The sequence below is a fragment of the Mustela nivalis genome (assembly GCF_964662115.1).
Source record: "Mustela nivalis genome assembly, chromosome: 12".
Lineage (NCBI taxonomy): Eukaryota > Metazoa > Chordata > Mammalia > Carnivora > Mustelidae > Mustela > Mustela nivalis.
The window spans coordinates 20665058-20690193 of NC_139031.1; the positions used below are offsets into that span (position 1 = coordinate 20665058).

The 25136-nt window shown below is 44.5% G+C and overlaps 1 long non-coding RNA gene across 8 annotated transcripts in view; it reads left to right on the top strand.

The window, feature by feature from the left end:
• LOC309845709 overlaps window positions 1-25136 on the top strand; it is a 215932-nt gene that overhangs the window by 149401 nt on the left and 41395 nt on the right. For 5 of the 8 annotated variants that reach the window (XR_014301455.1, XR_014301456.1, XR_014301457.1 and 2 more), the window contains one exon: window positions 4956-5396. This is a non-coding gene — a long non-coding RNA (uncharacterized lncRNA). Of the gene's footprint in view, window positions 1-4955; window positions 7890-8608; window positions 12085-25136 lie in introns of those variants that run through there. The other 3 variants (XR_014301460.1, XR_014301461.1, XR_014301462.1) reach the window with 3 other exon arrangements.

The following is a 25136-nucleotide window of genomic DNA, read 5'->3' on the forward strand; positions in this document are numbered from 1 at the left end:
TTTTGAGATGAGCTTTTGTACTCTCCATTTCTGTGCATCCCTCCCCCTCCCCTTTTCCTTTCTTACTCACCAGCACCGATATCGTACCCACACCTTAACTTTACAGCCCGTATTTTCACCTAACACTGTATCTTGTTATGAAGTATTCTCCATTAAACACTTAGTCTTATGTTCCCCTCCACTTTTAGATACCTAGTAGCAATTTTAGGTCACTGTGAGTATGTCCTTGTTCAGTTACCTTTCTGTGTATCTGTGATTGTTTCTTGAGGTGGTATTTATAGACCTGTTAATGAGTCAGAACAGTTTTAAGGCTTATAAAAAGATACTGTTGGTTTCCTGAACTGATGGGCTCATCTCAGTCCGCTAGCTTATTCTTTTTGTTGTTCATCTTTGTGAATTTGGTGGCTGAAAAAAAAAATTAAAAAATCTTGGTTTTTGCTAGTGAAATCCAACACTTTTTCTTGTTAATTGGCCTTGTATACTTTGGAGTGCCTAGTCTTAGTGTTAATATCTTGTACCTTGTGCATTGATAAATGATACAAAGTTTACTACCCTGTTGAAGGTATTTCCTTCTTTTCTTTACCTTTCACTTCAGCTGCTTTTGGACATACAGGACATGTACAGGAGAACATAGTCCGCTTGATTCCAATTTTGTAGCCTTTTATTTCTTTTTTAAATTAATTCCTTTCCTATCTCTAATTCAGAAGTGTTTCCTTCTCTACCCCCCCCCCCCACCCCTGTTTACATTGAACTCTTTCAATCTTTACAGAATTAATTTTGGTGAAGGTTATAAAGTAGGAGCTAATTTTAGTTTTTCTAGAATATTCTCTCATTCATGTGTGTCCAAAATCCCAGTGAAACTGAGAAGTGAACCCAACGAGTGCTTTTTCTTATTTTAGTTCTCGATTTTCCCACTGGAAAAAAGAGGAGGAGACTGTGATATGTGTGTGGAAGGGAGGTTGCAGGAAGAGAGGCTGGTACCATCTTTCCGAGCTTTACCCCTCAGCCCAGAATTTACCCTGTCTCGTGCCAGCTCAGGAAGGACAATGCTCAGCACAGTCTGGTGGAAGACTGAGATGGCAGCAGTAACAACGGTCCGGGGCCTGTGAGGTCCAGAGAGAGGTCCAGAGTGAGGCACTCTAAGTCTTGACCCTACTTCAGTTCTCTACCACTAAGATAAGCAACCAGGTCTGTGCTCATTGGAGACTTACTTGAGCCTCACGTTATAGGTGGAAGGCAGCACACAGTGAAAAAGAACCCTAGCCTAGGAAAATCAGAAATCTTGGGTCTAGTTTCAGTGGCCAGTCTGTGCCACATAAGAAAGTCTCTCAACTTCTCTGATTTCTTCATTTATTGGGAATTAGGGAGGTGAGATATATATTCCCTGAGGTTTATTCTCCGTAAGCTGTGGTCTAGGCAAGTGACAGAGCTAGTCTATGCTGTCAGTCTATTGGGGGATATTTCTTGGTAACTAGTTCATCTTTCCTTTATTCAGCCAGCCAGTATGATAGCCGGTTCAGTAAGGCGATCCCCGTGTCATTTAACACCCAACCTTGGAGAATTTGTGCTTCTTACTTTTCCTAACTGTCTTCATCTGCCTCAAGCTTCCCTTCTGGAAGACTTTTGTTTTTCCTAATAATTTCTTGTTTTACCTAGCTACCACTTATGTTTACGAATTAAAGAGAGATGAGCTAGTGATCAAGAAGTACCCAGATCTTGTCCTGTCACTTGCCCAGAGCTGTGGTATACATTTTTCTAAAAAGCTGAAATAGAAGTGTAAAAAGCATTTTGAAAATTGTGAAGCGTTAAAGTGATACAAGTAATGTCTAGAAGGTACAAATTTGTACTTTCAACCGTGTCGTTTATTATGGATATTAATAAATTATTTGTTACTGTATCAGTAACGGAAATTGCATTGAGAAACACAACCACAGGCCAAACCACGCCAATTTCAAATAACTGTATTTGAAAGTTATTTCAAAGCTACTCTATTTTAGAGAATTTTCTACTCTTATTTTAGAGAAGAAGCGCAAAAAATAGGTCTTAAGTAATTTTTGTATAATCGTTAAGTCCTCTATCGGTCAGTCCATTACAGTCATGAATGTTGTAACATTCATCTCCCACTTTTTCATTTCCAGAGCAGGTGAACATGGTCTGATGTCTGTGGCTTAATTTATTTAACACATAAGGATAGTTCAGATCCAATTTAATGAAGATCTTTTATGCGTTTAGAATCCGCAGATGAAAATGTCACTGTGTTGACATTTTCCTCTGGAGAGTGTATTTGCTGTAATAAAACACGGTGACTACATGAAACCTACACAACTTGGGAGGAGCCGGATAATCTAGGCAGTTTTCTCCTTGTGCTCCAGGAATGCACAGTACCCTACATTAAATAAAGCATAAGTGTTTATATGGAGCTGCAATTGATGTTTTGTTTGATTCCAATTAGGTATGAATGATCTTCAAATAACACTGAAAAATCGCCTTTAAAATAAACCTTGGGGGACGCCTGTGTGGCTCAGTGGGTTAAGCCTCTGCCTTCGGCTCAGGTCATGATCTCAGGGTCCTGGGATCGAGTCCCACATCAGGCTCTCTGCTCAGCGGGGAGCCTGCTTCCACCTCTCTCTCTGCCTCTCTGCCTACTTGTGATCTCTCTCTCTGTCAAATAAATACATAAATAAATAAATAAATAAAATCTTTAAAATAAACCTTGGGTGGATATGATCTTCACAGAAACTGTTCCTTTATTAATTAAACTTTCACTTCTTAACTCCGGACTGCTTTGATCTCATAATATTTTTTAAAATGTCCTGAGGGCTTATTTCCAAGGCTTCCAAACAAATTATTATTTCTCAAAACCATTATATATTCATGACTCAATGAATCCTAAAGACAGTCTTTTTAAAACCCTCTTAGAAGCTGATTTTTCTTAGTATGCTGTCTACTGCGTAATTTTCTTGGCTGTGGGTCACATGATTCCTCCCGTCTGTAACACACGCACTTAAAATTTTTACTTCCTGATTGAGCCATCAAGATTACGTAAAACATAAATCAGTCTAAATACCTAAAAGCAGGAATTTTAAGGGGGAAAAATGCTGTTTTCTTTTTCTGTTTCCTTACTGACATTTGAAAAAAAAACAGAGTGAGTGTGTGCCTGCCTATTTGTACTTGGAAACAAGAGACGGTTAGGGATTTTTTTTTTTTTGTCCCCTCCCTTTCAGATTGAATCAGACTTTGCTTTCATTATAAAAATAATGTAGCAACTAGATAGACCGTGGGAGTGGTAGAGTTGCAGGACTGAAATCAAAATGGTTCCGATGACTGAGGGATGTTCCTGTACTTACTACTCTTTTTATGATGTGAATGAAGAGTGCAGCATCTGTCAGAAGGTAACAAATGATCTGATATCAGAATTATAAATGGCCATTTAGCCTTCCTGCTGCCTGCTTTAAATGAAAGTAATTTCTCGCAGGCCGGATGACACTTGTTTTATCATGGATCTTAAAATCCTTCACGTTTTCTCAAAGCAGTTTTGAAGTGGTCATAGTAACAGCATGACATTCGGAGGGGCTTTTTAAGTAGTCCTTTCGCTAGAGTTAATTAATTTCATTAACTCTGGATGTTTTTCTTTCCTGCTTTTCTCTGACAAACAAGGGCCATAATTGCTCACATATGTATCTTTCATGTTCCTTATTGTTTGGGGACTACTGTTTGAGGACTTGGTGTTTTGTTAAGTTGTTTCAGGAAAAGAACAAGAACGCAATCGATTGCTTTCAGATAGGTTAAACTTGGGGGTTTGGTTACTTTTCTGTCAAATTGTACTGCTCTTGTAGGGCCAGAATTTCATTTTATTTAAAGAGGTGGATTGTAGGAGATGGTCCCCCAAAATTTAATGGTGACTTGCTTCAGGGATTACAACTATCCTTTGGTTTGATTCGGATGTACCTAGAATGAGAGTTGGGGAACATGGAAGGGAATGTGTCAGACTTACAGGAGGAAATTACTTCTTTAGAAATGCAACACTCAGATACAACACCAAAGCATATTCCATAATTTTTTATTTTTAGAAATGGGATAATATGACTTTGTCAAAATTTAAAATGCAATGCTCTTTGAAGGTCTAAAATATAGTAAAATAAATTATCCTTTAGGAAAGTTTGTGGGAATCTTCTCTGGGGGAGAAAGTAGGTCAGGATCTTCTCTTCATAAAACCGTGGGGCAGAAGTTCTTGCCAGTATGGTGATTGGTGAGAAAGGAAGCTCTTCTCTTGGGTAGGCAGAGGGTCAGAAAAAGAATGATCCGTGCTAGGTCCTGGATGCTGGAACTTTCAAAGGTATCAGGTAGTCCGATGCTTTTGTAGGCTTATAAAAGTGACCAAGGAAGGACACTTGCAAAAGATCTCACGTGAGTTCGGGGGTTTAAGGCTAAGGCCAGTATCCTGACTGTTCTGGGGAAAATCTGTTCAACCAGGGGTGATAGAAGACCATTGGGGTAGCCGATGTGCAGCCAGCAGCAGTAAAGGTGCTAATGCGTGTCCGGTGATGTCAGGAGTTACGTGTCGGGTGGTTTCAAAACACTGCAGTAAACAAGGTCAAAGTGTCCCATTTTGCTGGAAGGAGGTTTGTTTTTACGAGCAGGACAGTACGTGGATGAGGTAATTTTTCAAAACAAACCGAATTTATATGCTTTCTGTTTGTTTTACTTCTGGGGCTTTAAAAAATTAAGCAGATGAGATTAAGTAAGGGTCACATTTTTAAGCAGAATTATACTTTCCCCATTTTTATTTTCTATTGGTTTTCTGTAGTTTTCACAGAGGAAATGAACATAATCCTGTTGGAGGGATTTTTAAAGGCAGTTTCAGGGAGCAAGAGATGACCCAGTGCACAGTAACTGCCAATCACAGTCACTAGTAAAATATTCCTCGTAATTGTGTACCTTTCACTCTTCTTCAGACAGGCATGTTACGAACCAGAAAGTTAACGGCGCAGAATCCTGCTGACTTCGTGGTTCTCCTCTCCGTGCCTTTTCCAACCGTGAACCTGAGCCTTGCTAGAGGCCGGCGACTCCGGACATGCATCTGAGCAGTTATCTGCTGGTGGCCTGGTTCCTGAGGTAACAAGTGGGCGTCCCGGGCGAGTGTTTGCTAATAACGACTGTGATGCCACGTGGTGCCCAGAGGTTGCTGCCATCTGTCCCGGGGACTCCTGGTCCTCGGGGCTTCGGAGATGAACTGTGAACTTGGGGCGTCCTGCGAAGTGCAGGCATCACGGAGCGCCTCAGCAGATCTGGACGTGAGCATAAACACAGCTTTCAAAGTGAAAGCAGGGGCCTCGAGGAAGGAATTGCCCTCATCTCATTCCGGACCTGCTCACTGTGCTGTGCCGGGAAACAAAGTAAGTTTTGTTTGTTTCTTTGTTAGCCAATCGCTCCTACATGTTTTCTCTTGCTAACATTATATTAGACACTCCGTATCTGGCAAACGCCAGGGTGTTTTCCCCCTTCATTGGGAAGTAGGATATGAAGTTTGTTAAATAGCTAATTGCTTCTTTTATCTTTTCTGTCCTTCTTCCTGTATCTAGCGCCCTGCCGGCTTGCTTGTTAGAGATAGCAAGAGATTGAAATTTATTATCAGAAAACAAAAAGCTCTTTTTTTTTTTTTTTTTAACAGTCTGAGAACTTTGCCACTAATTAAATGACAATGACACAGGCAAAGCTTTTTCCGTGGTGCAGCCAGGAGCACATCTACCAAAATAGCCCCAGCTCACTGTCCTTATTTGTGTTGGGAAGCAGAAGGGGTGGGTGTCTGAGACGTGTGTGAAAACAGAGAGTCCCCCGCTGTGGGAACTACAGGCACTGGGTGGGAATGGTGCCTGGACAAGAGGCTGGAATTTAAAAACCTGTCAAGAAATGGAAAGGGGCTGAGGAATATAAATTATTGATGATGTTGGAAAAACAAGACAAAACAAACAAAAAACCAGACTTCTCATAAGAATGGGATAACAGTGTACAAAGACCTAAACCTGTCAACAGAAGCTGAAGTTTTTCTTCATGTTAGAAAGGGTCATGGAATTTATAGACAATTTGGGGCTTTAGACTTACAGATTTATAGAAAATGTGGAGCTTTCAGAAAATAATTCAGAGGCATCATCACCTCTGCAGAGGACTTCAGGACAGCAAGCCTAATTTTGACACTTGACCCCCGTCTTCCATTTTTGTTTGTTTGCGTTTTACCTGCTCCTAGCTTCAGAGCGGTTGCATGACTCAGTGCCATTTTAATCCCAACTTCTGTGGTTTTGAAACTGCCCCATGAATGGAAATGCAGAGTAGTTTACGATTTGCAACTAGGTTATCCTTCCTCCTGAAGTGGACTGTTTTTACCATAGAGTTCTCTTGACTTTTCTCAACTCGAACAGTAACACCTAGAAGGTAGAAGGAGGCAGTGGAACTGTGGTGTGGCACCGGAAACAGAAATTTCTAAATCTGCTGTGAATACTGGAATACTGTGAATTTAAATTGGGCTTCTCTGCCCTGGGAAGCTCACATTTTTATCTCAGAGTGGTGGTGGTAGGGCTTGGGGTGTCTGTTCTTCATTTAAAACATTCCAGGCTCCTTAAATGAATGTCTACGAATTATTAATTCAGCAAACTTCTTTAAATACCTTCTTTATGTAACAGTATGGTGCTCAGAGCTATAGTTTAATCACAATTAAATTTACTGAGATTTGGTTTGTAAATTAAAGATTGAGAACGTTTGAAACAAGGGTGAATGAGCAGAGCATTACCATCGAAACGGTTTGTTAAAAGATGGTGCCAAGTGAACAGGGCTGTCCCCTTCTGAGCTGCCCCTCCTAATTAAAGGGGAAGGTGGCTGCCATCTGTCTTCTTTCATTCAAGGCAGTAGGGGGCCTGGAGTGGAAGGAAGCACCCCCCCCCCCGTATTTTTTCTCCCACTCTTGTTCATAGTCAGCTTTCTCCCTAGTCAGTGACCCAGAAGGTCATTGATGATCTATCTGAGAATGAATAGTAACATAAGCATGCAAGGCACTTGCAGGGAAAAAAAAAAAGTTTATAACATGTGCTTATCCATTTAGAATTCTGCTCGGATTATGTCTGAGAGTGTTGGTAATCTCTGTGTTGGTGTCTTTACTCCTCTTGTTCCTGAAGACACTACTGACAGGAAAAGTAGGGATTTTTAGTTGTATTGATTTAACTTTTTTATGAAAAAATTTTTACACTCCACTGGGCATAATCAGAAGATGGCAGCATGTAGCTAGCCAGTGGGGACGTCCAGAAATGCTGTTCTTACCAAAATCAAGACTACCTATTAACTGTGATACACACATGTCATCGCAGGGGAAACCGTGGGCAAGGGTACTCACCCATGCCCGTATTACTCAGTGCTTACCAAGGCTTACTGGACCGGTCGCTGAAACAGCTCACATTGTCTATCCTTTCATTAGGCAATAAGCCTTTTAGCCCCTTTTTCATAAGACTAGCTTATTGGAGAATTTAATTTGGGGTCATGGCTTTTCATTGCTTTTGAAATGTCAAGTGCTCTAACTAACTGATTGAGCTTTCTTGCCTCAGTTTCTACCTCTTTAAAGGAAGGAATATGTGCTGCTTTCAGAAATATTTAAGAGACTATGAAATAATGTTTTGTCTTTGATAAAAGCTTTATTATAGGGGCACCTGGGTGGCTCAGTGGGTTAAAGCCTCTGCTTTTGGCTCAGGTCATGATCCCAGGGTCCTGGGATCAAGCCCAATGTCGGGTTCTCTGCTCAATGGGGAGCCTGCTTTCCCCCGCCTCCCTCCCACCCCACCTGCCTCTCCAGCTACTTGTGATCTCTGTCTGTCAAAATAAATAAAATCTTAAAAAAAAAAAAAAAAGCTGTATTATAACTAAAAAATCCCAGCATCTTTGGTTGTTTCCATTTTCAGTTTTTATGTACCTAAGCAGTACTCCCCAAGCAGTAGATTTGGACTTTCCAGAATATTCTGGGTGTTAGTACCTTCTGTGACAAGGAAATGTGATGTCTGTTAAGCCCTCAGTGTTTGGAAAGCCCAAATGAGAGAGTCATATCTGTAATTTTATTTGAAGTTCCCCTGCCCCATTGCCATCAACTTGAGTGAGCTTTCTTGTGGATGTGCTTATGTTGTGGAGACCAGAGAGAGCAGTGTGTAGGTTCTGGAGACACTGATGTCAGTCTGGGTAATTGGAGGATAATGAAAAGTAGACCGTTTCCTAGTCACTAAAGGGTGTGCCATGCTGAACAGGCAGGTCTTTTTGTCGTCTTCATGTAACAATTTTAGATACTCGGCAAGGTGCTTCAGTAACTGTCGTTTCTAAGATAGGATTTAAAACTTACTTGGTTCTGGGGCGCCTGGGTGGCTCAGTGGGTTAAAGCCTCTGCCTTTGGCTCAGGTCATGATCCCGGTGTCCTGGGATCGAGCCCTGCATCGGGCTCTCTGCTCAGCGGGGAGCCTGCTTCTCCTTCTCTCTCTGCCTGCCTCTCTGCCTACTTGTGATCTGTGTCTGACATATAAATAAATAAAATCTTAAAAAAAAAAAAACTTACTTGGTTCTACCTGTCTTTTACTTATTTCAGGGGAACTAAATAAACGAACTGAATGGAACGCATCTATAAAGTGTGACTCTGAAGTAATGTGATTAAAATTTTAAGGCACATAGCAAAGGACACACAGACATGCCATTGACTTTTGCCTTCTTTAAGTATCCCGTCAGCTGGGAAGGATTTAAGCTGCTAGCGCGGCAGTGCCCTCTTTGCCAAAGACACACTTACAAGTTTTTGTTTGCTATCGCCTTAAGAGCCTTCCATCCTTTGTTTTTTTGTTGTTGTTGCTGTTGTTTTTTAATTTATTACCCCCTGGGGTAGAAATTCTCTGTCCTCTGAGGATAGGAAGGAGCCAGTAATTAGGTCTGATGAACAGACTTAAAATCAAATAACTGACCTGAGTCATTGATTCATATAAACATTTAGTGAGGCACCTGTTATCTTCCAGTTCGAAGGACTGCAGATTCCAAAGTGAGCATGCCGGGGGCCAGGCCCTCCAGGAGGACACAGTGGCCGGATCAATGACCTGTACAGAGGTAACAGTACATCCAGACAGGTACCCTAGCAGAGACCCACACAGTGTTGCTAGGGCCCAGGGCCAGGGGCTGGGGGGCGGTTTACAATAAAATGTGATGGAAAAATGAGAATTGTTGTACATATGACTTATAAAGGGGCTTACATAATAGAATTCTGAAAATGAAAGCCCTGAAAAAAAACCTTTTCTATTTGGAGGAGGAGGAGATTGGAATTTATTTCTGAAATAAATTCTCAGCCAGTTGAAAGCCTTATGAGAAAAGGTGTTCCTTCTGTAATAGACATCTTTTTTTTTTTTTTTTAAAGATTTTGTTTATTTATTTATTTGAGAGAGAGAAAGCGTGAGCAGGGGGAGGAGCAGGGGGGAGAGAGAGGGAGGGGGCAACAGTGTGAGGCAACTCAGAACCCAGCGTGGAGCCCAGCATAGGGTTCAGTCTCATGACGCTGAGATCATGACCTGAGCCCAGAGTCAAGAGTTGGACACTTAACTGACTGAGCCACCCAGGCACCCATATAGCCACAGTTTCTTTTGGTTAAGAAAAAAGAGATGTCTGGGGTACCTGGGTGGCTCAGTCACTTAAGTATCTGACCCTTGATTTCAGCTCAGATCGTGGTCAGGGTCATGAGTTCAAGCCCCGCTTTGGGCTCCGAGCTGGGCATGGAGCCTGGTTCAGGTTCTCTCTCTCTGCCCCTCACCCCTCAAAAAAGTTGTACCTACATAAAAGGGGGGTCTAAAAAAACTTTTTTTTTTTTTTTTTTTTGGACAGAGAGAAAGGGAGCACAAGCAGGCAGAGAGGCAGGCAGAGAGAGAGGAGGAAGCAGGCTCCCTGCTGAGCAGAAAGCCTGATGCGGAGCTCTATCCCAGAACCCTGAGATCATGACCTGAGCCGAAGGCAGAGGCTTAACCCACTGAGCCACCCGGGTGCCCCTAAAAAAACTTTTTGACATTGTTAGAATAACTTTTTTCTCCAAAGGAGACTATTTTGAAGAATGGTTCTTATTTACATGTTAAAAGCCGGTACATCTGAAATACTCATGTATCAAAGTGTGACACGTCATAGTTACTGCTAAGAATTGGCCGTAAAGCTCGTGGGGGGCATGAAGCTTGCTGGCATTTCTAAGCATGGTGGGAGAGAAAAGGCTTCACGTCTTCTCTCATGTTGTATGCCGTGGGGACAGTATTCCTCTCCTGTAGACAATTGTCAATCTCCCTGTGGATCAGTTCATTTAACAGTCTCCTCTGGAGTGTCACTCTATGCCAGGCACGGTTCTGGGAGCTGATCAAGGGGGCTGATGGGCTGTAGACCACAGATGCTAGTGCTCCCCAGCTGCGCTCACCCAGACCCCATTTCCTGGGTGCTTTTCTGTACCTGGCCACGTGGGGATGGCCAGAGGCTGCCCTCAAAGAGCTTCTACAAAGGTTCTGTGCACAGGGGACAGAATGAATGTAGAGAGAGAGATAAATGTGCTGATACAGAAAGAGCAAACCACACATTTGAAGAAAAGAAAGCTTTGTTGTGACCAGGATGACCAAGAAATCCTTTACAGGTTAAGGAGCATTTGAGCTGGATGTTGACAGAAGGGTAGCATTGGACTTGAGGACTTGGAGAGAGAGTGTCTACATCCAAGGGAAGCTGAGCAAAGGCAGAGAGAGGGATGTGAAATTCCAGTGGACAGAGTGGGCAGTAACTGATTTGTTGTTGCCGGGCAACCGTGTGTGCAAAAGTGACTAATGAGAAGATAAGGCGGCCAAGGTCTGTTGAGGCCAGATCCGGGAAGGCCGTGCATGCCAGACGACTAAATGATTTAAACTCAATCCTAAGCCACCAGGGAGCAGTGGTAGAGTTCTGGTCATGAGAATGACAGTGGGAACTCTTCCTGGAGGAAGCCTCATCGGGTGTCCTGCGCGTGGGGCGGTCGGCCAGTGAGAGAATCAGAGCGTGAAGCCTCGCGAGCTGGTGAGACAGTCCAGGAAGGAGGGGAAGAGGGCCCAGGTGACGGGGGACAGTTGGAATGGAGAAAACTAGATTTAAGAACTGCCCAAATGACCACGGTCGGCTGGTGGGGAGGAAGGATGGAAGCAAAACACATTTTAATTTTTTTTTTTAAAGATTTTATTTATTTGAAAGAGAGGGAATACAAACAGGGAGTGAGCGAGGGAGAAGCAAGCCTCCTGCTGAGTCGGGACCCTGGGATCATGGCCTGAGCCGAAGGCAGACGCTGAACGACTGAGCCACAAGGTGCCCCCGATTTCGTATTTTGGAGCACAGGGGCCATTTATGACGTCTCTGCCCTTTGCCAGGCATTTCACCTGCGTTCTCTCATTCAGTCGTGTCCTCGTGCTGAACCATTGGCACTGCTGTCTTTGTTGCAGAGACGAGAAACCCAGGGCTCGGACAACGATCTGTCTAAAGGTGTACAGCTGCAGGGTATAGAGCAGGGCATGGCAGGCGTCCCTGACTTCCACGCTCATGTTCTCTCCGCTCAACTCGGTTTGGGAGACAGCAGACGAGAGAGAAGGTGATCTCTCTCTCTGTTACTTTGTACACACCCAGCTGAAGCGCAGGTGAGACGTCTGGTGACTGGAGACGCGGCACTGAATCTCGGGGACCAAGTCAGGAGGAGCAGAGTTTAAGAATCAACCGTGTGTTTATTCAGTAAATACTTGCTGAGTGTCCTTCGGACCAGCGCTCCATGGCAGAGGAGTACGGTGGGGAGGGAGCGAGCCTCAGTCTTGATTCACAGAGCTGCAGGCCAGGGACGAAGACGGCACCCTGGGGGTTGAGTGCCACGCAGGGGGAGGGGCACATTTGCTATAGGAAAGCCACCCAGGGGACATAACCGAGTCTGGGGACACAGAAGGTCTCTGAAGAGGTTGTAGTACTTAACATGACACCCAGGGGTGGGTGCCAGGATAAAGCAAAAAAAGGTGTATTCGAGGTAGTGGAAATAGAATGTACCAGACCCGGAGGTAAGAGAGAATCACAGCACATTTGAAGAATGGACATAGGTGACTGGAAAGAGATAAAAGTGCATCAGGTAAGGCTAGAGAGGCAGCAGTCACTAGATCGGGAAATGCCCCAGAAACTGTGCTAACGAATCCAGTTCCTTCCTTCCTTCCTTTCTTTCTTTTTCTTTCTTTCTTTCTTTCTTTCTTTTCTTTCTTTCTTTCTTTCTTTCTTTCTTTCTTTCTTTCTTTCTTTCTTTCTTTCTTTTCTTTCTTTCTTTCTTTCTTTCTTTCTTTCTTTCTTTCTTTCTTTCTTTCTTTCTTTCTTTCTTTCTTTCTTTCTTTCTTTCTTAAGATGTTACTTGTTTATTTTAAGGAGGGAGGGGCAAAGGGAGAGAATCTCAAGCAGACTCCACACGGAGTGCAGAGCCTGACATGGGGCTTGATCCCATGACTGAGATCGTGACCTGAGCCAAAATCAAGATACTTAACCGACGGAGCCACCCAAGCACCCCGCTCCCCAACCTGTTACTGTCTGAGGAGAGTGGGGAACTGTTGGTTAATTTTAAGCCCTGGGGTGACATGGTTAGAACTCCTATTTAGAAAGACCATGTTGGGGTATCTGGCTGGCTCAGTCAGAAAAGCATATAACTCTTGATTTTGGGGTGGTGAGTTTGTGCCCCACGTTGGGGGTAGAGATTATGTAAAATAAAAATAAACAAGTAAGTAAGTAAATAAATAAATAAATAAATGACTGTTTTGTTTGCGGGAGAAGAGATTGTAGGGAAGGAAGTACTGGAAGCAGGGAAACAGGTTAGGAAACCGTTGGGGAGAGGAGTCTGGGTGAGAAATGTTAGCAATCGGTGTAGAGAGAGGCTGGGTGATATTTAAGGATGGTCGATGTGTTGGGATTTGGGGATTTGGAAGATGAGGGAGAGGCATAAAAGTCAACATACAGGTTTGTTTTTTTAAAGATCTGTTTATTTATTAGAGAGTGAGAGTGCGCCAAGTTGGGGGAGGCATAGAGGGAGAGGATCTCAAACCGACGACTGCTGACAGGGGAGCCTGACGTGGGGCTCGCATGACCCATTAGATCAGGACCTGAGCCCAAATCAAGAGTCGGACACTTCACTGACTGAGCCACCCAGGCGCCCCAACATGAGGGTTTCTGACGGACAGCTGACCTATTGCTGGTACTTAACGAGATGACACAGTGGGAGGGTCAGACTTGGGGTTTGGAATTGTTAGGTTTGGTTATCCTGAGTATCCCGAGTAGTGGGTGACCACGGTAATTGAGACCTGGATGTCCAGATTTCTTAATGCACAAGTGAAGCAGTTCAGGGGGTGATCAGAGAACAAACAAGGTCGTGAGAGCAGGTGGGTGAAGCGGAGGGTGGAGGCTGCTGTGGGAGATGAGGGGGTTTTCACGTGGAGGTGGGGGTCACAAGGTTGTTGGCCGGACTTGGAGCAGAGAGGGTCCGTGCAGAGGTCAGGCCCTACCTGTTGAGGAGGGCGCAGAGGCTGGGCACTGAGGTGTGCCCTGAAAATGGGATTTCCGTGTACTGTGTGACAGCGTTAGCAAGTGAAGAAAAGCAGGGGCACCAAGACCAAGTGAGTAGGACCCAGGGCGACCTCTGAGAGGAGTTTAGGGGTGGGAGGAGGTCAGGGAGGCGATTTCAAAAAGTTGAGTCCTGGAAGACCTAAGAAGGTCCGGTCCGTGCTGAGGATGGAGGTGTGCGGCAGGGCCCCACTGACACAAGGCTCAGGAGGAAAGGACCGGGAGGGACCCGCACCCGCTGAGCCCCCAAGCCCTCAGCACCTGTGAGAGAGCAGCTCCTTGGAGTGGCGGGGGTGAAGGGCAGGCAGGAAGTTAGGGGCTGTGTGGGACTCAGGGGACAGCAGCAGGTATAACCCCCACTTGCAACACGTGTTTAGTTGGAAGAAGAGAGGCTTATGTTAGCTTGAGGAGTGAATCGGCAGTGGCATCTAATAATGAATCTGGCTCTTTTGTATTTCTTGGCAGTCTTCTAGAATTCTCCATGGTGTGTCCTGTTGCCGGTCAGACTATATTTACCCTTTCTGTGCTTCATCTATAAAACAAGGGCCTGCCTCACAGCGTCGTTGTGAGGGCCCCGTGAGTTGTAAAGCAGTGCCTTGGGCCCAGTAAGTGATAAACGAATGAGGGTACCTAAAAACCAAGAAAGAAACTAAGATCTACGTTAAACTAACAGATCATCTTTATTACATGTCATATATAACGTACACATGCCATCCTGCTTTAAGAAGCGTTAGATTCTCTGAGTATTCCCCATCACTCTGCACCGCCAGGGAAACAGAGGCTTAGGGCGTTGTTGTAGGGAACTCACTCCAGGTTGGGCTGCTGACGGGTTGTCGGGCTGGGAGCCGGGGCCCCCTCTTGTCTCAGTGGAGGTCGGCGGCCCTGCCCCTGAGCCATGCTGCCTCCTGGGGCCGGTGCGGAAAGGATGGTGGACAAGGATGGTGGACGTGGAGGCTTCCGCGGCGAGCAGCAGGGGGCAGCTCTCGTGGATGCCCTGTGCCCTCCAGGCACTCCTGACACTGTCTGTGTCAGTCCTCTGTGTTACACGCCTGGCTCTGCCCGGCACTGAGTTCGCAGCCCTCCTTCAAGAGGCCCGTCGCTTCTGTGGACTGGAGCGCTTTCATTCCCCGCCTTGTCCTGCTGTCCCTGCGCCGTCGTCTTCTGCATCTGCTTCACCAGTTGTGTTCGGGTATCGATTTCACCCCGAGAGAAGTGGGTGCCTCGTGTGAATATTCTGCCTTTTTTTGTTTTTTTTTTTTAAGATTTTATTTATTCATTTGACAGATAGAGATCACAAGTAGGCAGAGAGGCAGGCAGAGAGAGAGGGGGAAGCAGGCTCCCTGCTGAGTAGAGAGCCTGATGTGGGGCTTGATCCTAGGACCCTGGGATCATGACCTGAGCCGAAGGCAGAGGCTTTAGCCCACTGAGCCACCCAGGCGCCCCGAATATCTTGCTTTTAATCTGATGGCAGAGAGTGAAATGTTTATGCATTCTAGGGGCTTTTCCTGTGGCGGAGAACCATCCAAATGTCACCTCTCTCGCAAGGAGAGCGTGATGGTTAATTTTATGTGTCGGCTTAGCTGGGTCATGGTACCCAGATACTTGGTGAAACACTGAGATAGATGTCACAGTGGAGGTATTTTTAGATGAGGTTAAACACTTAAAGTAGATCTGAGTAAAGCAAATTACCCTCCATAATTACCCTCATGCAGTTGACAGCCTTAAGAGAAAAAGATGGGTCCTCCTCCCACCCCCAAACAAGGAATTCTGTCTCCCGACGACCTTCCAGTTCGGACTGCCACCCAGCGCTTCCCTGGGTCGCCAGCCTGATTGCGGATTTCAGATTTGCCACTCCATGTAACCGCCTGACCCAGTTAATTCCTTAAGAAAAATCTCTATCATTCTCCATCTTTCTCTCTGCCGTACTTGCACAGAGACAGTCTCCCTCTCTCTCTCTCTCTCTCTCTCTCTTTTTCTCTCTCTCTCACACACACACACACACAAAACACACACACACCTTGTTTGTTCCTGTTTCTCTGAAGAACCCTGAGCATCCTAATGGGAGAGTACCGACGTGTCAGTGGCTCAGCCGCGGTGGATATTAACAAGACTGCGCCAGATCTCTCCAGGCCTCCCTGTGGGTGTGTGTGCACATAGACCTTCACGCACATAGACAGATTTGTGCTTCTATTTGTACGTAACTTGTGTAGGTGAGGGAAGTGGATTGCAGAAGGGATGGGGCGTACACACTGCAATGTATCAACTTGGCCCGAGAACCAAAGAAAGAACTCGGTTTCCTCTGCGGTGGTTCAGTTGTTGTCTTGATGCTTGGCTCCTGTGTTTTTATTAGCAAGATAATAACATTACTGGATTTGCCATGAGTAATGGTCACTAACATTTATGTCCTATTTTCTGTATGTTGGGTATTCACTTGATTGCTCTGCAGATGTTTGTGATTTTAATCCTTACAACTGCCCAGTGAGCTCCATACCCCGTGTGACAGATTTAAAGCGCTGTGTGCCAGGGAGCAGCATGGTCGTTGCTGTACAGCAGTGAAGGATAGGGGGCGCTGGGGGGCCAGGCAGTACTCCTCCAGCCGTTCCCCTCTACGGCCTCCCAGCATGGGGGTCCTGAGTGGAGCTCTTCATCTTTCCTTGTGGCGTCATCATCCAGAACATTCACTGTGGTGGTGGTACTTTTTATAGGGTTTGTTGTATTTGTTTTTTAAAAATATTTTACGTAGTTAAGAGAGAGGAGTGCATATGTGCACACAGGCATGGGGAGCAGCAGAGGCAGAGGGAGGAGCATGCTCCCCGCTGAGCAGGGACACCCCCCTCCCCCGGCGCTGGGCTCGATCCCAGGACCCCCGAGATCATGATCTGAGCCGAAGGCAGACAGATGCTTAAAGGACTGAGCCACCCAGGCTTAGGGGGTTTGTTTTATTATTATTTTTTTTTATTATTTTGTTAAAGTATCTTTATTGAAAGAAGAGTCCTAGGTTTGTTTTAAAAGAGAAAATGCTTATAAGTTATTGAAGTTACTAGAGGCCATCTTATAATACCTGCTTGCTACCTCCTGAAGAAACGGAAAACGTACCCATTACAGCAGCACTTTGGGCCTCTTGCTGGGGTCTATTTTAGCAACTAGACTTGCCTGTCTAGCCCCGTAGCGCTGGTGGCCATCTGATTGGCCAAAATCGTACAGAACTTTGGTGAAGGGATGATGTGGTTTAGCTCCTTGTCCAACAGTTCGGGGAGTGCTCTGGGGAAAGAGAGCAAGCTTCTGTGTGTGTCCTTTGTTGTGTAGCCGCCACTTGCTGGGCTCCGTGTGCACCAGAACTCACAAGTGCTTGACAGACAGACATACCTCCCACGGTCTTTTTAACGTGATCACCCCATTTCACATGTAAAGAAAGCCATGATTAGGGAGTTCAAGAATGTCTCCATGGTCAGCAGCAGAGCAAGATTTAAACTCTTGTCTTAATGACACCAGCCAGCGCCATCCGTGTCCCTGCTGTCCCTCCCTGGAACATGCTGGGAAGCATGCCCAGCTAAAGTGTAAGCTCCCTGAGGGCAGGAACTTTTTCTTCATTGCCTTCACCACCACATTTCAGCATCTGCCACGTGCACTGCCTGACACATAGTAGGTCCTTAATGCGTGGATGTGGATCACTCTGTTCCTGTGATCACCACCAGCCTTTGCTGTGGGCCAGGGAGGGAGCCCTGACCTGGTGGGGGGACTCTGAATTTCTGCTGAATGAGCCCTCCGGCGCCTGTTGGAGGGTGTTTTCTCTGGGTGTCCGGATGAATGTATCAGCCTGGCCTTCAATTAGCTATGGCAGGAGTCTGCCAGTAAATCACCCTCCCCAGAGACCTCTAAATCACGTTCTGTACACCCCTGTCATCAGCACTCAGGACTACTGTTCCGTAGCTTATACTCTGTACCAACCTAGGACAGTATCTAAATAATATTGGTGCTTTTTAAGGAGACACCAAATTACATGTTTTTTGAACATTCCTAAAGGTCTCTTGTTTCTTCCAGTTATTCTAGATCTCTCCCACTCTCTTTCTCTCCTGTGTCTTTCACACGTGCACTGACACTCACATTCACACTCATGCACACACATTCACACCCACCCACGTACATTCACACTCACCTGTGCACTCACACTCACATAGTCACAGACACACACCCCCTTGGTTCCTCACCTGTCTAGTTAACACATCTCCTTTCTTTTCAAATGAGATACATGGAAAACCACTTTGTAAACCCAAACTGTGTTATTTACATTTATATTTTGTCCTCCCTCTTTTTTAAAAAAGATTTTATTTGTTTGATAGAGAAGACAGCCAGAGGGAGTGGGAGAGGGAAAAGCAGGCCTCCCGCAGAGCAGGGAGCCCAATGCGGGGCTCGATCCCAGGACCCCGGGATCATGACCTGGGCTGAAGGCAGATGCTTAATGACTGAGCTACCCAGGCACCTCTGTCTCTTTCTTTTTTCCCCTCAAAACTCATTCCCTTTGCTTCTCATAACTGGAAATTAGATATGGTAATGAGTACCATTATATAAGCTTGTTTTTCCTCTTAGAAATAGTAAATTATGATGAGTTTGATCAAGAAATACAAGCATAAGTAGCATTCAATACTTTGCTTTATAATCTTGGCTTTAATCATGCAAGTGTATGATGATTTCTGCAGGCTTATAGTAAATAATGTGAATTTTCTTTTTTTATTTATAAAAAAATTGGTATGACATAGCAGAGTCACCTCTGGGCTCCTGTGTTTCATAAAATACATGGGTCTGTGTATATATTTAATCTATGAACCAAGGTTTATGCCTTTTATAATTTGTTTTCACCTTAAGAAGAAACCTGGCTGGCTAGAAACTACATTATTGTTTGTCTACGAAGCCTTATAATTTATATCCAAATCAAGGCCAGGAAAGAATGCAGGTTCACTCAGTAAAAACTCATTAACAGCCTGCTTTGTACCAGAATGCACTCCTCGTAGCTTTGGAAAGCCTCAAAGTAGGGCATTTTATGTTTGGGAATGACCCATCAAAATAGCAAGGCAGATAGGGGCAAGGATGTAATTTTTCAAAAATTAAATGGTGGGGTGGTGGGGTATACATCAAAAACAGAACACAATCTTATCTTATTTAGAGCCACAAAAGTAATAGATACATTTGAAAACTGTACCTTCGCAACCTTCTCAAGCTCAGATCTTTTTTCTGGCACTCCTGTTTTTGAATCTGTCTGTTGACTTGTTTTTTCTTTTTTTAGTAGGAAGGAAGAAAAAGCTCTCCTTAAGAATTGATGACAAATTAAAATTCATCTCAGCATTTAGTCCTCTTTAGAGTATGGGGAAGGCTGATTTAAGAGGGCAGGGTTTAATTGGACCGGCCTTGGAAAAAGAGGACAGGGTATCCTCCTGGCCCTCCTGTCTTCTCCATGATGGAGAAATGGCACTGCTTTAATTGCAATTCTTTCATTCCTTCCTTGCCAAGCCCAGTGGCTTCTGTTATAACATGTGGCGACTTCTCCCTTGGAGACTAACTCAGTCCAAGTTACCATAATATTTAGGACGAGCTACAAAGACATTTCTTCCCATAAACCCTTGCCAACTCTAAATCAGACTCTCTCTTCCTCCCTGGCCATTCAGAGAGATCCAGCTCCTGTTGGAAAAGGACAAGAAATGCACAGGCCTCTTTTTGTCTTCTGCCTGTTGGGACAGATAGGTAAACATCATGCTTAGCGCTGCTCTGAGCTCGGTCACTTCCCTTCCAAAACAGACTCTCATACTGTGCTCAGTTAAGACTTCAACTCAGATGTTCTAAACAGAAGGAAGCGTATTTTGAGCCTGGCTACAGCAACTGTCTGTCATCCGTGCTGATGCAGGAAAGAAGAGTAAAATCTAAAATCATGGGCCTTCAACAGGTGTGGCTCTGAGCTTCTCCTACACAACCCTTGGCCTCGATGGGGGCGGGTTGGGAGACCTCCTCATCCTTTGCAGGCCCAGATGGTCCTGCTAACGAGGAATGCTAATCCATTTTGTTTTTAAAGAAAACCTAGCAAATTAGGAAACACATTCCTGATAAATAAATTTGTTCTGACCTGTGAACCTGGTCAGAATAGTTTTTCCTTGGCATTTGATCCACTCACTACGTGTGTGTCTTAATCACCTTGATCAACTAATTATATTCCATAACCAGCGGTATTAGTATACATTAATTTCTTCCTATTTTTAGCAAGATTTACTTTTCTACGCTGCTTAGTTTATTGTTTTGAAATATAACTTACTATCTTTTTATTTTGAAATATAACTTTCAACAGAATTCATTTTTATGGGTTGTATTTTTTTTTAATTTGATCATTTTATATATACAAAAGATGATGTGCAACATAAAAATAAGCTCTAAAGGACAATTAAAAAGTGCTCTAGAGAACCACCACCCCATTTAAGAATCAAAACATTACAAATACTTTCGGATCTCTCTGTACTTCTGTGGTTTCCTAACAATTCTGAAATTGGTGTCTGTAATTCTCTTGATTTTTTTTTTAAAAACAAACATATATATGTTATCACATAAATGTGCATTGCTAAAGGTACTTTGAGACGTATAAACACGTGTGCAGTTTTTTGCAGCTATATGTTTTTCCTCCATATTATGTTTATAAAATTCATTCATGTTGTTGGGGATCTAGCTGTTCCTTCTACAGTGTTCGGGTGTGTGTGAATGTATCCCATAGTACCGTACCCACTATCTGGTTTATGGGGGGAGGGGAGCAAAACCAAGAGTTCTGTTTTCGACCTGTTGACTTTGAGATGGCTGTTAGAATTCTCATGGAGGTGTTGGGCAGACGGGTGGATACTGAAGTCTGTGATTCAGAAGAGAGGTCTGAAGTAGAGAGAGCAGCACGTGGATGGCATCTAGGTGGTTAGTTCTCCAGCTCTTCCTAGAAGGCTGGTTCATCCATCAATTGGGATTTTTTATTTTAGAATTTTTTTTTCTTAAGGCTTCTTTTTATTTTTGCTTTTTTCCCCAATCTGCCTGGCAACTTTGTTGAAGCGTGATTTTGTAAAAGCATCAATGAGAGTATGAGCTTCCAAGAAAATAGGGGGAAAAGCATTTCTGTGAACTCCATAGTATAAAGGTTATTTGCAAATGCAAGTTTATAAATTTATTTCGTATTCCAGAGAATATTAACTTTACTTGATTTTGCTGCTTCGTTAACTTGTATAGCCAAGAGCTCCTGTTCACCCCCCAGTACAAGTAGTAACTCCTGAAATCTTCACACCCATCTACATGTGACCAGTAGCTACTGTTTGTGTCTATATTACAGATGAGAAAACAAATGCTCACAAGTGGTAGACCCAGGATTCAGATCCACAGAGTTCGCTTCTAGAAGCTGTGCTCTTGGCTCCTTCCTATGTGGGACTGCCCCTCTTTTAAATAAGTTTCACACCATTTCTTCAGCTTCAAGAACTAAATAAACTGTAGGGTCGTCTTTCAGGGTGGCCGCTTTGATCCCAGCTACAGAAATGGCGCTCCAGGCAGTGGCCGCTAGCAGAGGGCTTTGTCTGTACTGACTTAGTTTCACCATTGAACCTGGCCTCAGACCTCACAGGGCACTGCCCACCTACCAAGGCACCATTCTGTGCCTGTTGACTATGATGTCTACTTGATTTAAGTGATTTGCCTGAAGCCACCCAGTGAGTCAGTAGCAGGCCAGGGACTAGAATCTGGGTCTCCTGCCTTTCAAGCATCCCATTTGTTTGGTATTAATAAACCGTATTTCTCCAGGGGATCTGGCAGAAATTTGAAAGTGCTTAATTTTACTGCAATAAATACTAAGAATCCTTTTTAAAGCAAGGAAGCCAAGCCCTAGTCAGGGAAAACACGATTTGCTCTGGGGGCCTTTAACAAACCCACATTGGCACTAGGATTAATTATAGATTGTTGGCTTCGAGTCCCGTCTCCCAGTGGGGCTTGCTGGAGGTGTTAAGACCCCTGCATGCGCGACATCCTACCTCAGCATGAGCACGTCACAGCTGATTGCCATCAGAGGGCGTGGTGGCGAAGGTTACATTCCTAGGACACGGGTGACGCAGGCCCGGACCCAGGGGAATTAGCCCAGCTGTCAGGAGGGAGACCTCGCTGCCTCTCGTGCCCTGTGATGGGTGTCCCGAGGGTAGCTCCGGTAGCTCCCTGGGTTTGTGAATGCTGTGTCAGTCAAGAAGAAGATGCCACCATCCAGGAGAAGGGAGGCGAGCATCTGGATTCTAAACGACTTGAGTGTGGGAAGGACAGACCGTGATCTGTCCTTGGATGTGTTTTTCACGGGGAGATGATCCCAGGAGACCCACAGGACTCAGACGCAAAAGGCGCGCGTTCGTTCTGTTAATTCTCACAATTCCCAGGCCGGTGACCTCCCGAGGATTCGAGTTCATGCGTTTATGCTTGTCTCTGCCTCAGCAGGAGGCCAGACGGGGCGTGCTCTCAGCTCAGCAGGCTAAATTCTCTGGCTGGTCGCCGTTCCTGGACGGATGGCTTCAAAACCATACTGGTCCATTTGAACTTTTCTTTCCCTCGAAAAGAGTCAGCGTTCACACTTCATCTGTGGCGCACGTGATTCTGTCACTGCTTCCTACAGCCCTGTCCCTTGCAGAGACTGAGCCCTGAGGCCCACGGGGAGGTGTGTGCAGCCTCGGGGTGCTGGGGCGGCGGGAGCCTGTATGGTGCCTGGTGTGGGATACGTTGTCCGAGGATGAACACCTCGGGGGCTTCCCCCTCCCCAAGCCAGGGCATCAGGGCTCATGAGAACCCTCTTAGTGACACACCTGCCTTTCTAGCTGTCAGGTCTGAGGTGGCCCTAGTCAGGGAACTGGCCCTGTGACTCTGCTTATTGTTGGCACGTGGTTTCTTCATTGACTGGTGTCCCTTTACCAGGAACTACATTGTTACTTGAGTGGTAAAAATGAGAAGGGTTTCTGGAGAACTAGTTCTTCCTTATAGTAAACGTATCCAAGGTTAAAAGTGAAGCTTTGTGTTTCGAAGATAGGGTTATGATTAAAAAGGAAGAAATGCGGGGCCTTTATCACAATCCTTAAACCATCCACCTAGAGAAGGAGCTTTGTATTTAAAAACAGGCGACTTAAAAGGCCAGTAAGCAGAAGGACCTCCTTCAGTGGCTGTTGTATAGACCCAACAAAAAAGATCGGGAAGCGATTTACTCCTCACTTCCATGCCTCTGTGTCGGAAGTAATAATTTTAATTTAATGTTAAAAGATGACTTGAGGTAATGAAACTTGATGGGATTATCGTGACGAATAATTTTAAATTCTGTGAATGTAAAATTTGATCAAACTGCGCAAGTCCTCCTCTGTTTACCAAAACCAGCCTAGCTGCTGTTGGGTTAGTCTTCCCTTCCCTTCCTTTGCTTTTCCTGCTGCTTCTCTTCTTCCCTCACTCCTCCCCTCTACTCCCTTCCCCTCCCCTCCCTCCCTTCATCCATAGTGTTGCCGCAAGGATCACACAGATATTAATCCTGCCTTCATGGAATGTACAGCCTAGTGGAGGAAACAGGAAGCATGTAAGCACAAAGGCAGCTGCAGGTTATAATGTGCTGTGAAGGAAAAGAACACATAGTTGCTTATGTAAAAAGTTCTTTGTAACAAGCACAAGTGACAGTCTGTGAAAACGGATTTCTCATGTGTGCATTATAGGATCGGATGATGACTGTTGGTTGAGTTCGGATAGACTGGAGGAGAACTCTTTTTAAATTTTATTTATTTATTTTTAAAAGATTTTATTTATTTATTTGACAGAGAGATCACAAGTAGGCAGAGAGATAGGCAGAGAGAGAGGAAGGGAAGCAGGCTCCCCGCTGAGCAGAGAGACCAATGCAGAGCTTGATCCCAGGACCCTGAGATCATGATCTGAGCTGGGAAGGCAGAGGCTTTAACCCACTGAGCCACCCAGGTTCCCCTAAATCTTATTTTATTTTTTACCCATACAGTTAGAACTGGATAGACCTATTCTCTACCATTTTCAAAGGGCGATTGGAGAAGGGAGAGGTCGTCTCTGGCTGTTGGGTCTAAGGAAGATTCATAACGAAATCCCATCAGAGTCCTTGGACTGAAAACAGGGATCAGGGCTGCGGTTCCTTGTAAGACTCAGTGGGTAAGAGAGTGTGGACGTGAGGAAACCAGCAGCCCTGAAGGTGGCCACCCTGAGAGGCAGGTCGGAGGGCACAGCGGTCACTTCTAAACATGGGTACCTCTGCATTTGTGCAGGGGCAGCGTGGCCCGGCACATGTCTGGTTTCCTCTCACTCGAAAAGATGGTTGTGTTCTCAGGTTCTCCCTGGTTCTCAGTACCCACTAAAGCGAACGAAAACAGTGCCTTCCACTCGGGTCATGTGTTTGCGTCTCCAAGTTCTCAGGCTCTGTCTTTGAGGCCCCTGGGAACAAGTGTTGTCTCTCCCTCTTTGGCCTCCCGACTGAACACAGCCAGGGTTTTTAAACCCACTAATTTTTTAAAAGATTTCCCAACAGAGGAGCAAATTAGGGCAGAAACCTACTAAAGCTGAAAATTATCTTCAAAATTGCCCTTTCTCATTAAGAGTGGAACACTAGATCATTGAAAGTTTGTTCACGTTTGTGATTGATCCTGCATTTAAATAATTTAAAAATGAATACCTCATTTTAATCATCGTTCACTTCACTGTCCTTATCACCACCATCATTTCCATGAGGTTCTAGGTCTTTTGTGAACAAATTAAATACGGTGCTTTCTTTATGACATGAATTAAATCTAGATCCCAATGATATTTGGCACCTTTTAAATACCCAGATGGGCACAGCGTTTGCCTTGAAGTGAAGACGTGCATAGGGTTTTAATCACATCATGTTTTATTTTTTCCTCTTTTAAATATCGCCTTTTCAGTAGTTGCTCCTGAATGAAGGACTGATTGTTTACTATGGCTTATAACCAGGAATTTGAGCATTAGAAAATTCTAATCAAGATACGAATGGCAAGAAATTATTTGTCGCTCTCTTTACATCAGATAAAAATAAATCGTCTCCCATAAGTTTGAGAAATCTCTTCGTTGTCTTCTTGAAAACTTAAGTTTAATAAATCAGTTCAGAGGAGATTTAACTATGGTTCTTAAACAATAAAGAGCTCTTATAAAATAAAAACACAGGTAGGGCTAGAATAAGTTTTACCTCTTGAGTATAACCAGCATTTGGTGGGGAAAAAAATGTAGGTAAAAAGTAATGTTGGCCGCATCTTCTCCATTGTTTAATCACTGAACATACTGAGAGTTTTGTTTTGGTTTGTTTTTTTAACAGTAGGAATGGGACCCAGAGTTTGTTATCTACCCAGGTAAGAGCACTTTAGCCCAAAGACGAGTTTCCAGAGCAGGGCCTGAGACACCTGTAGAAGGTGAGGGTTGTTCCGGACAGCCTGGAGGCAGAAGGGTGGTATTGTTGTAGGGGTCTCAAATGAGAGTTGAGGTCA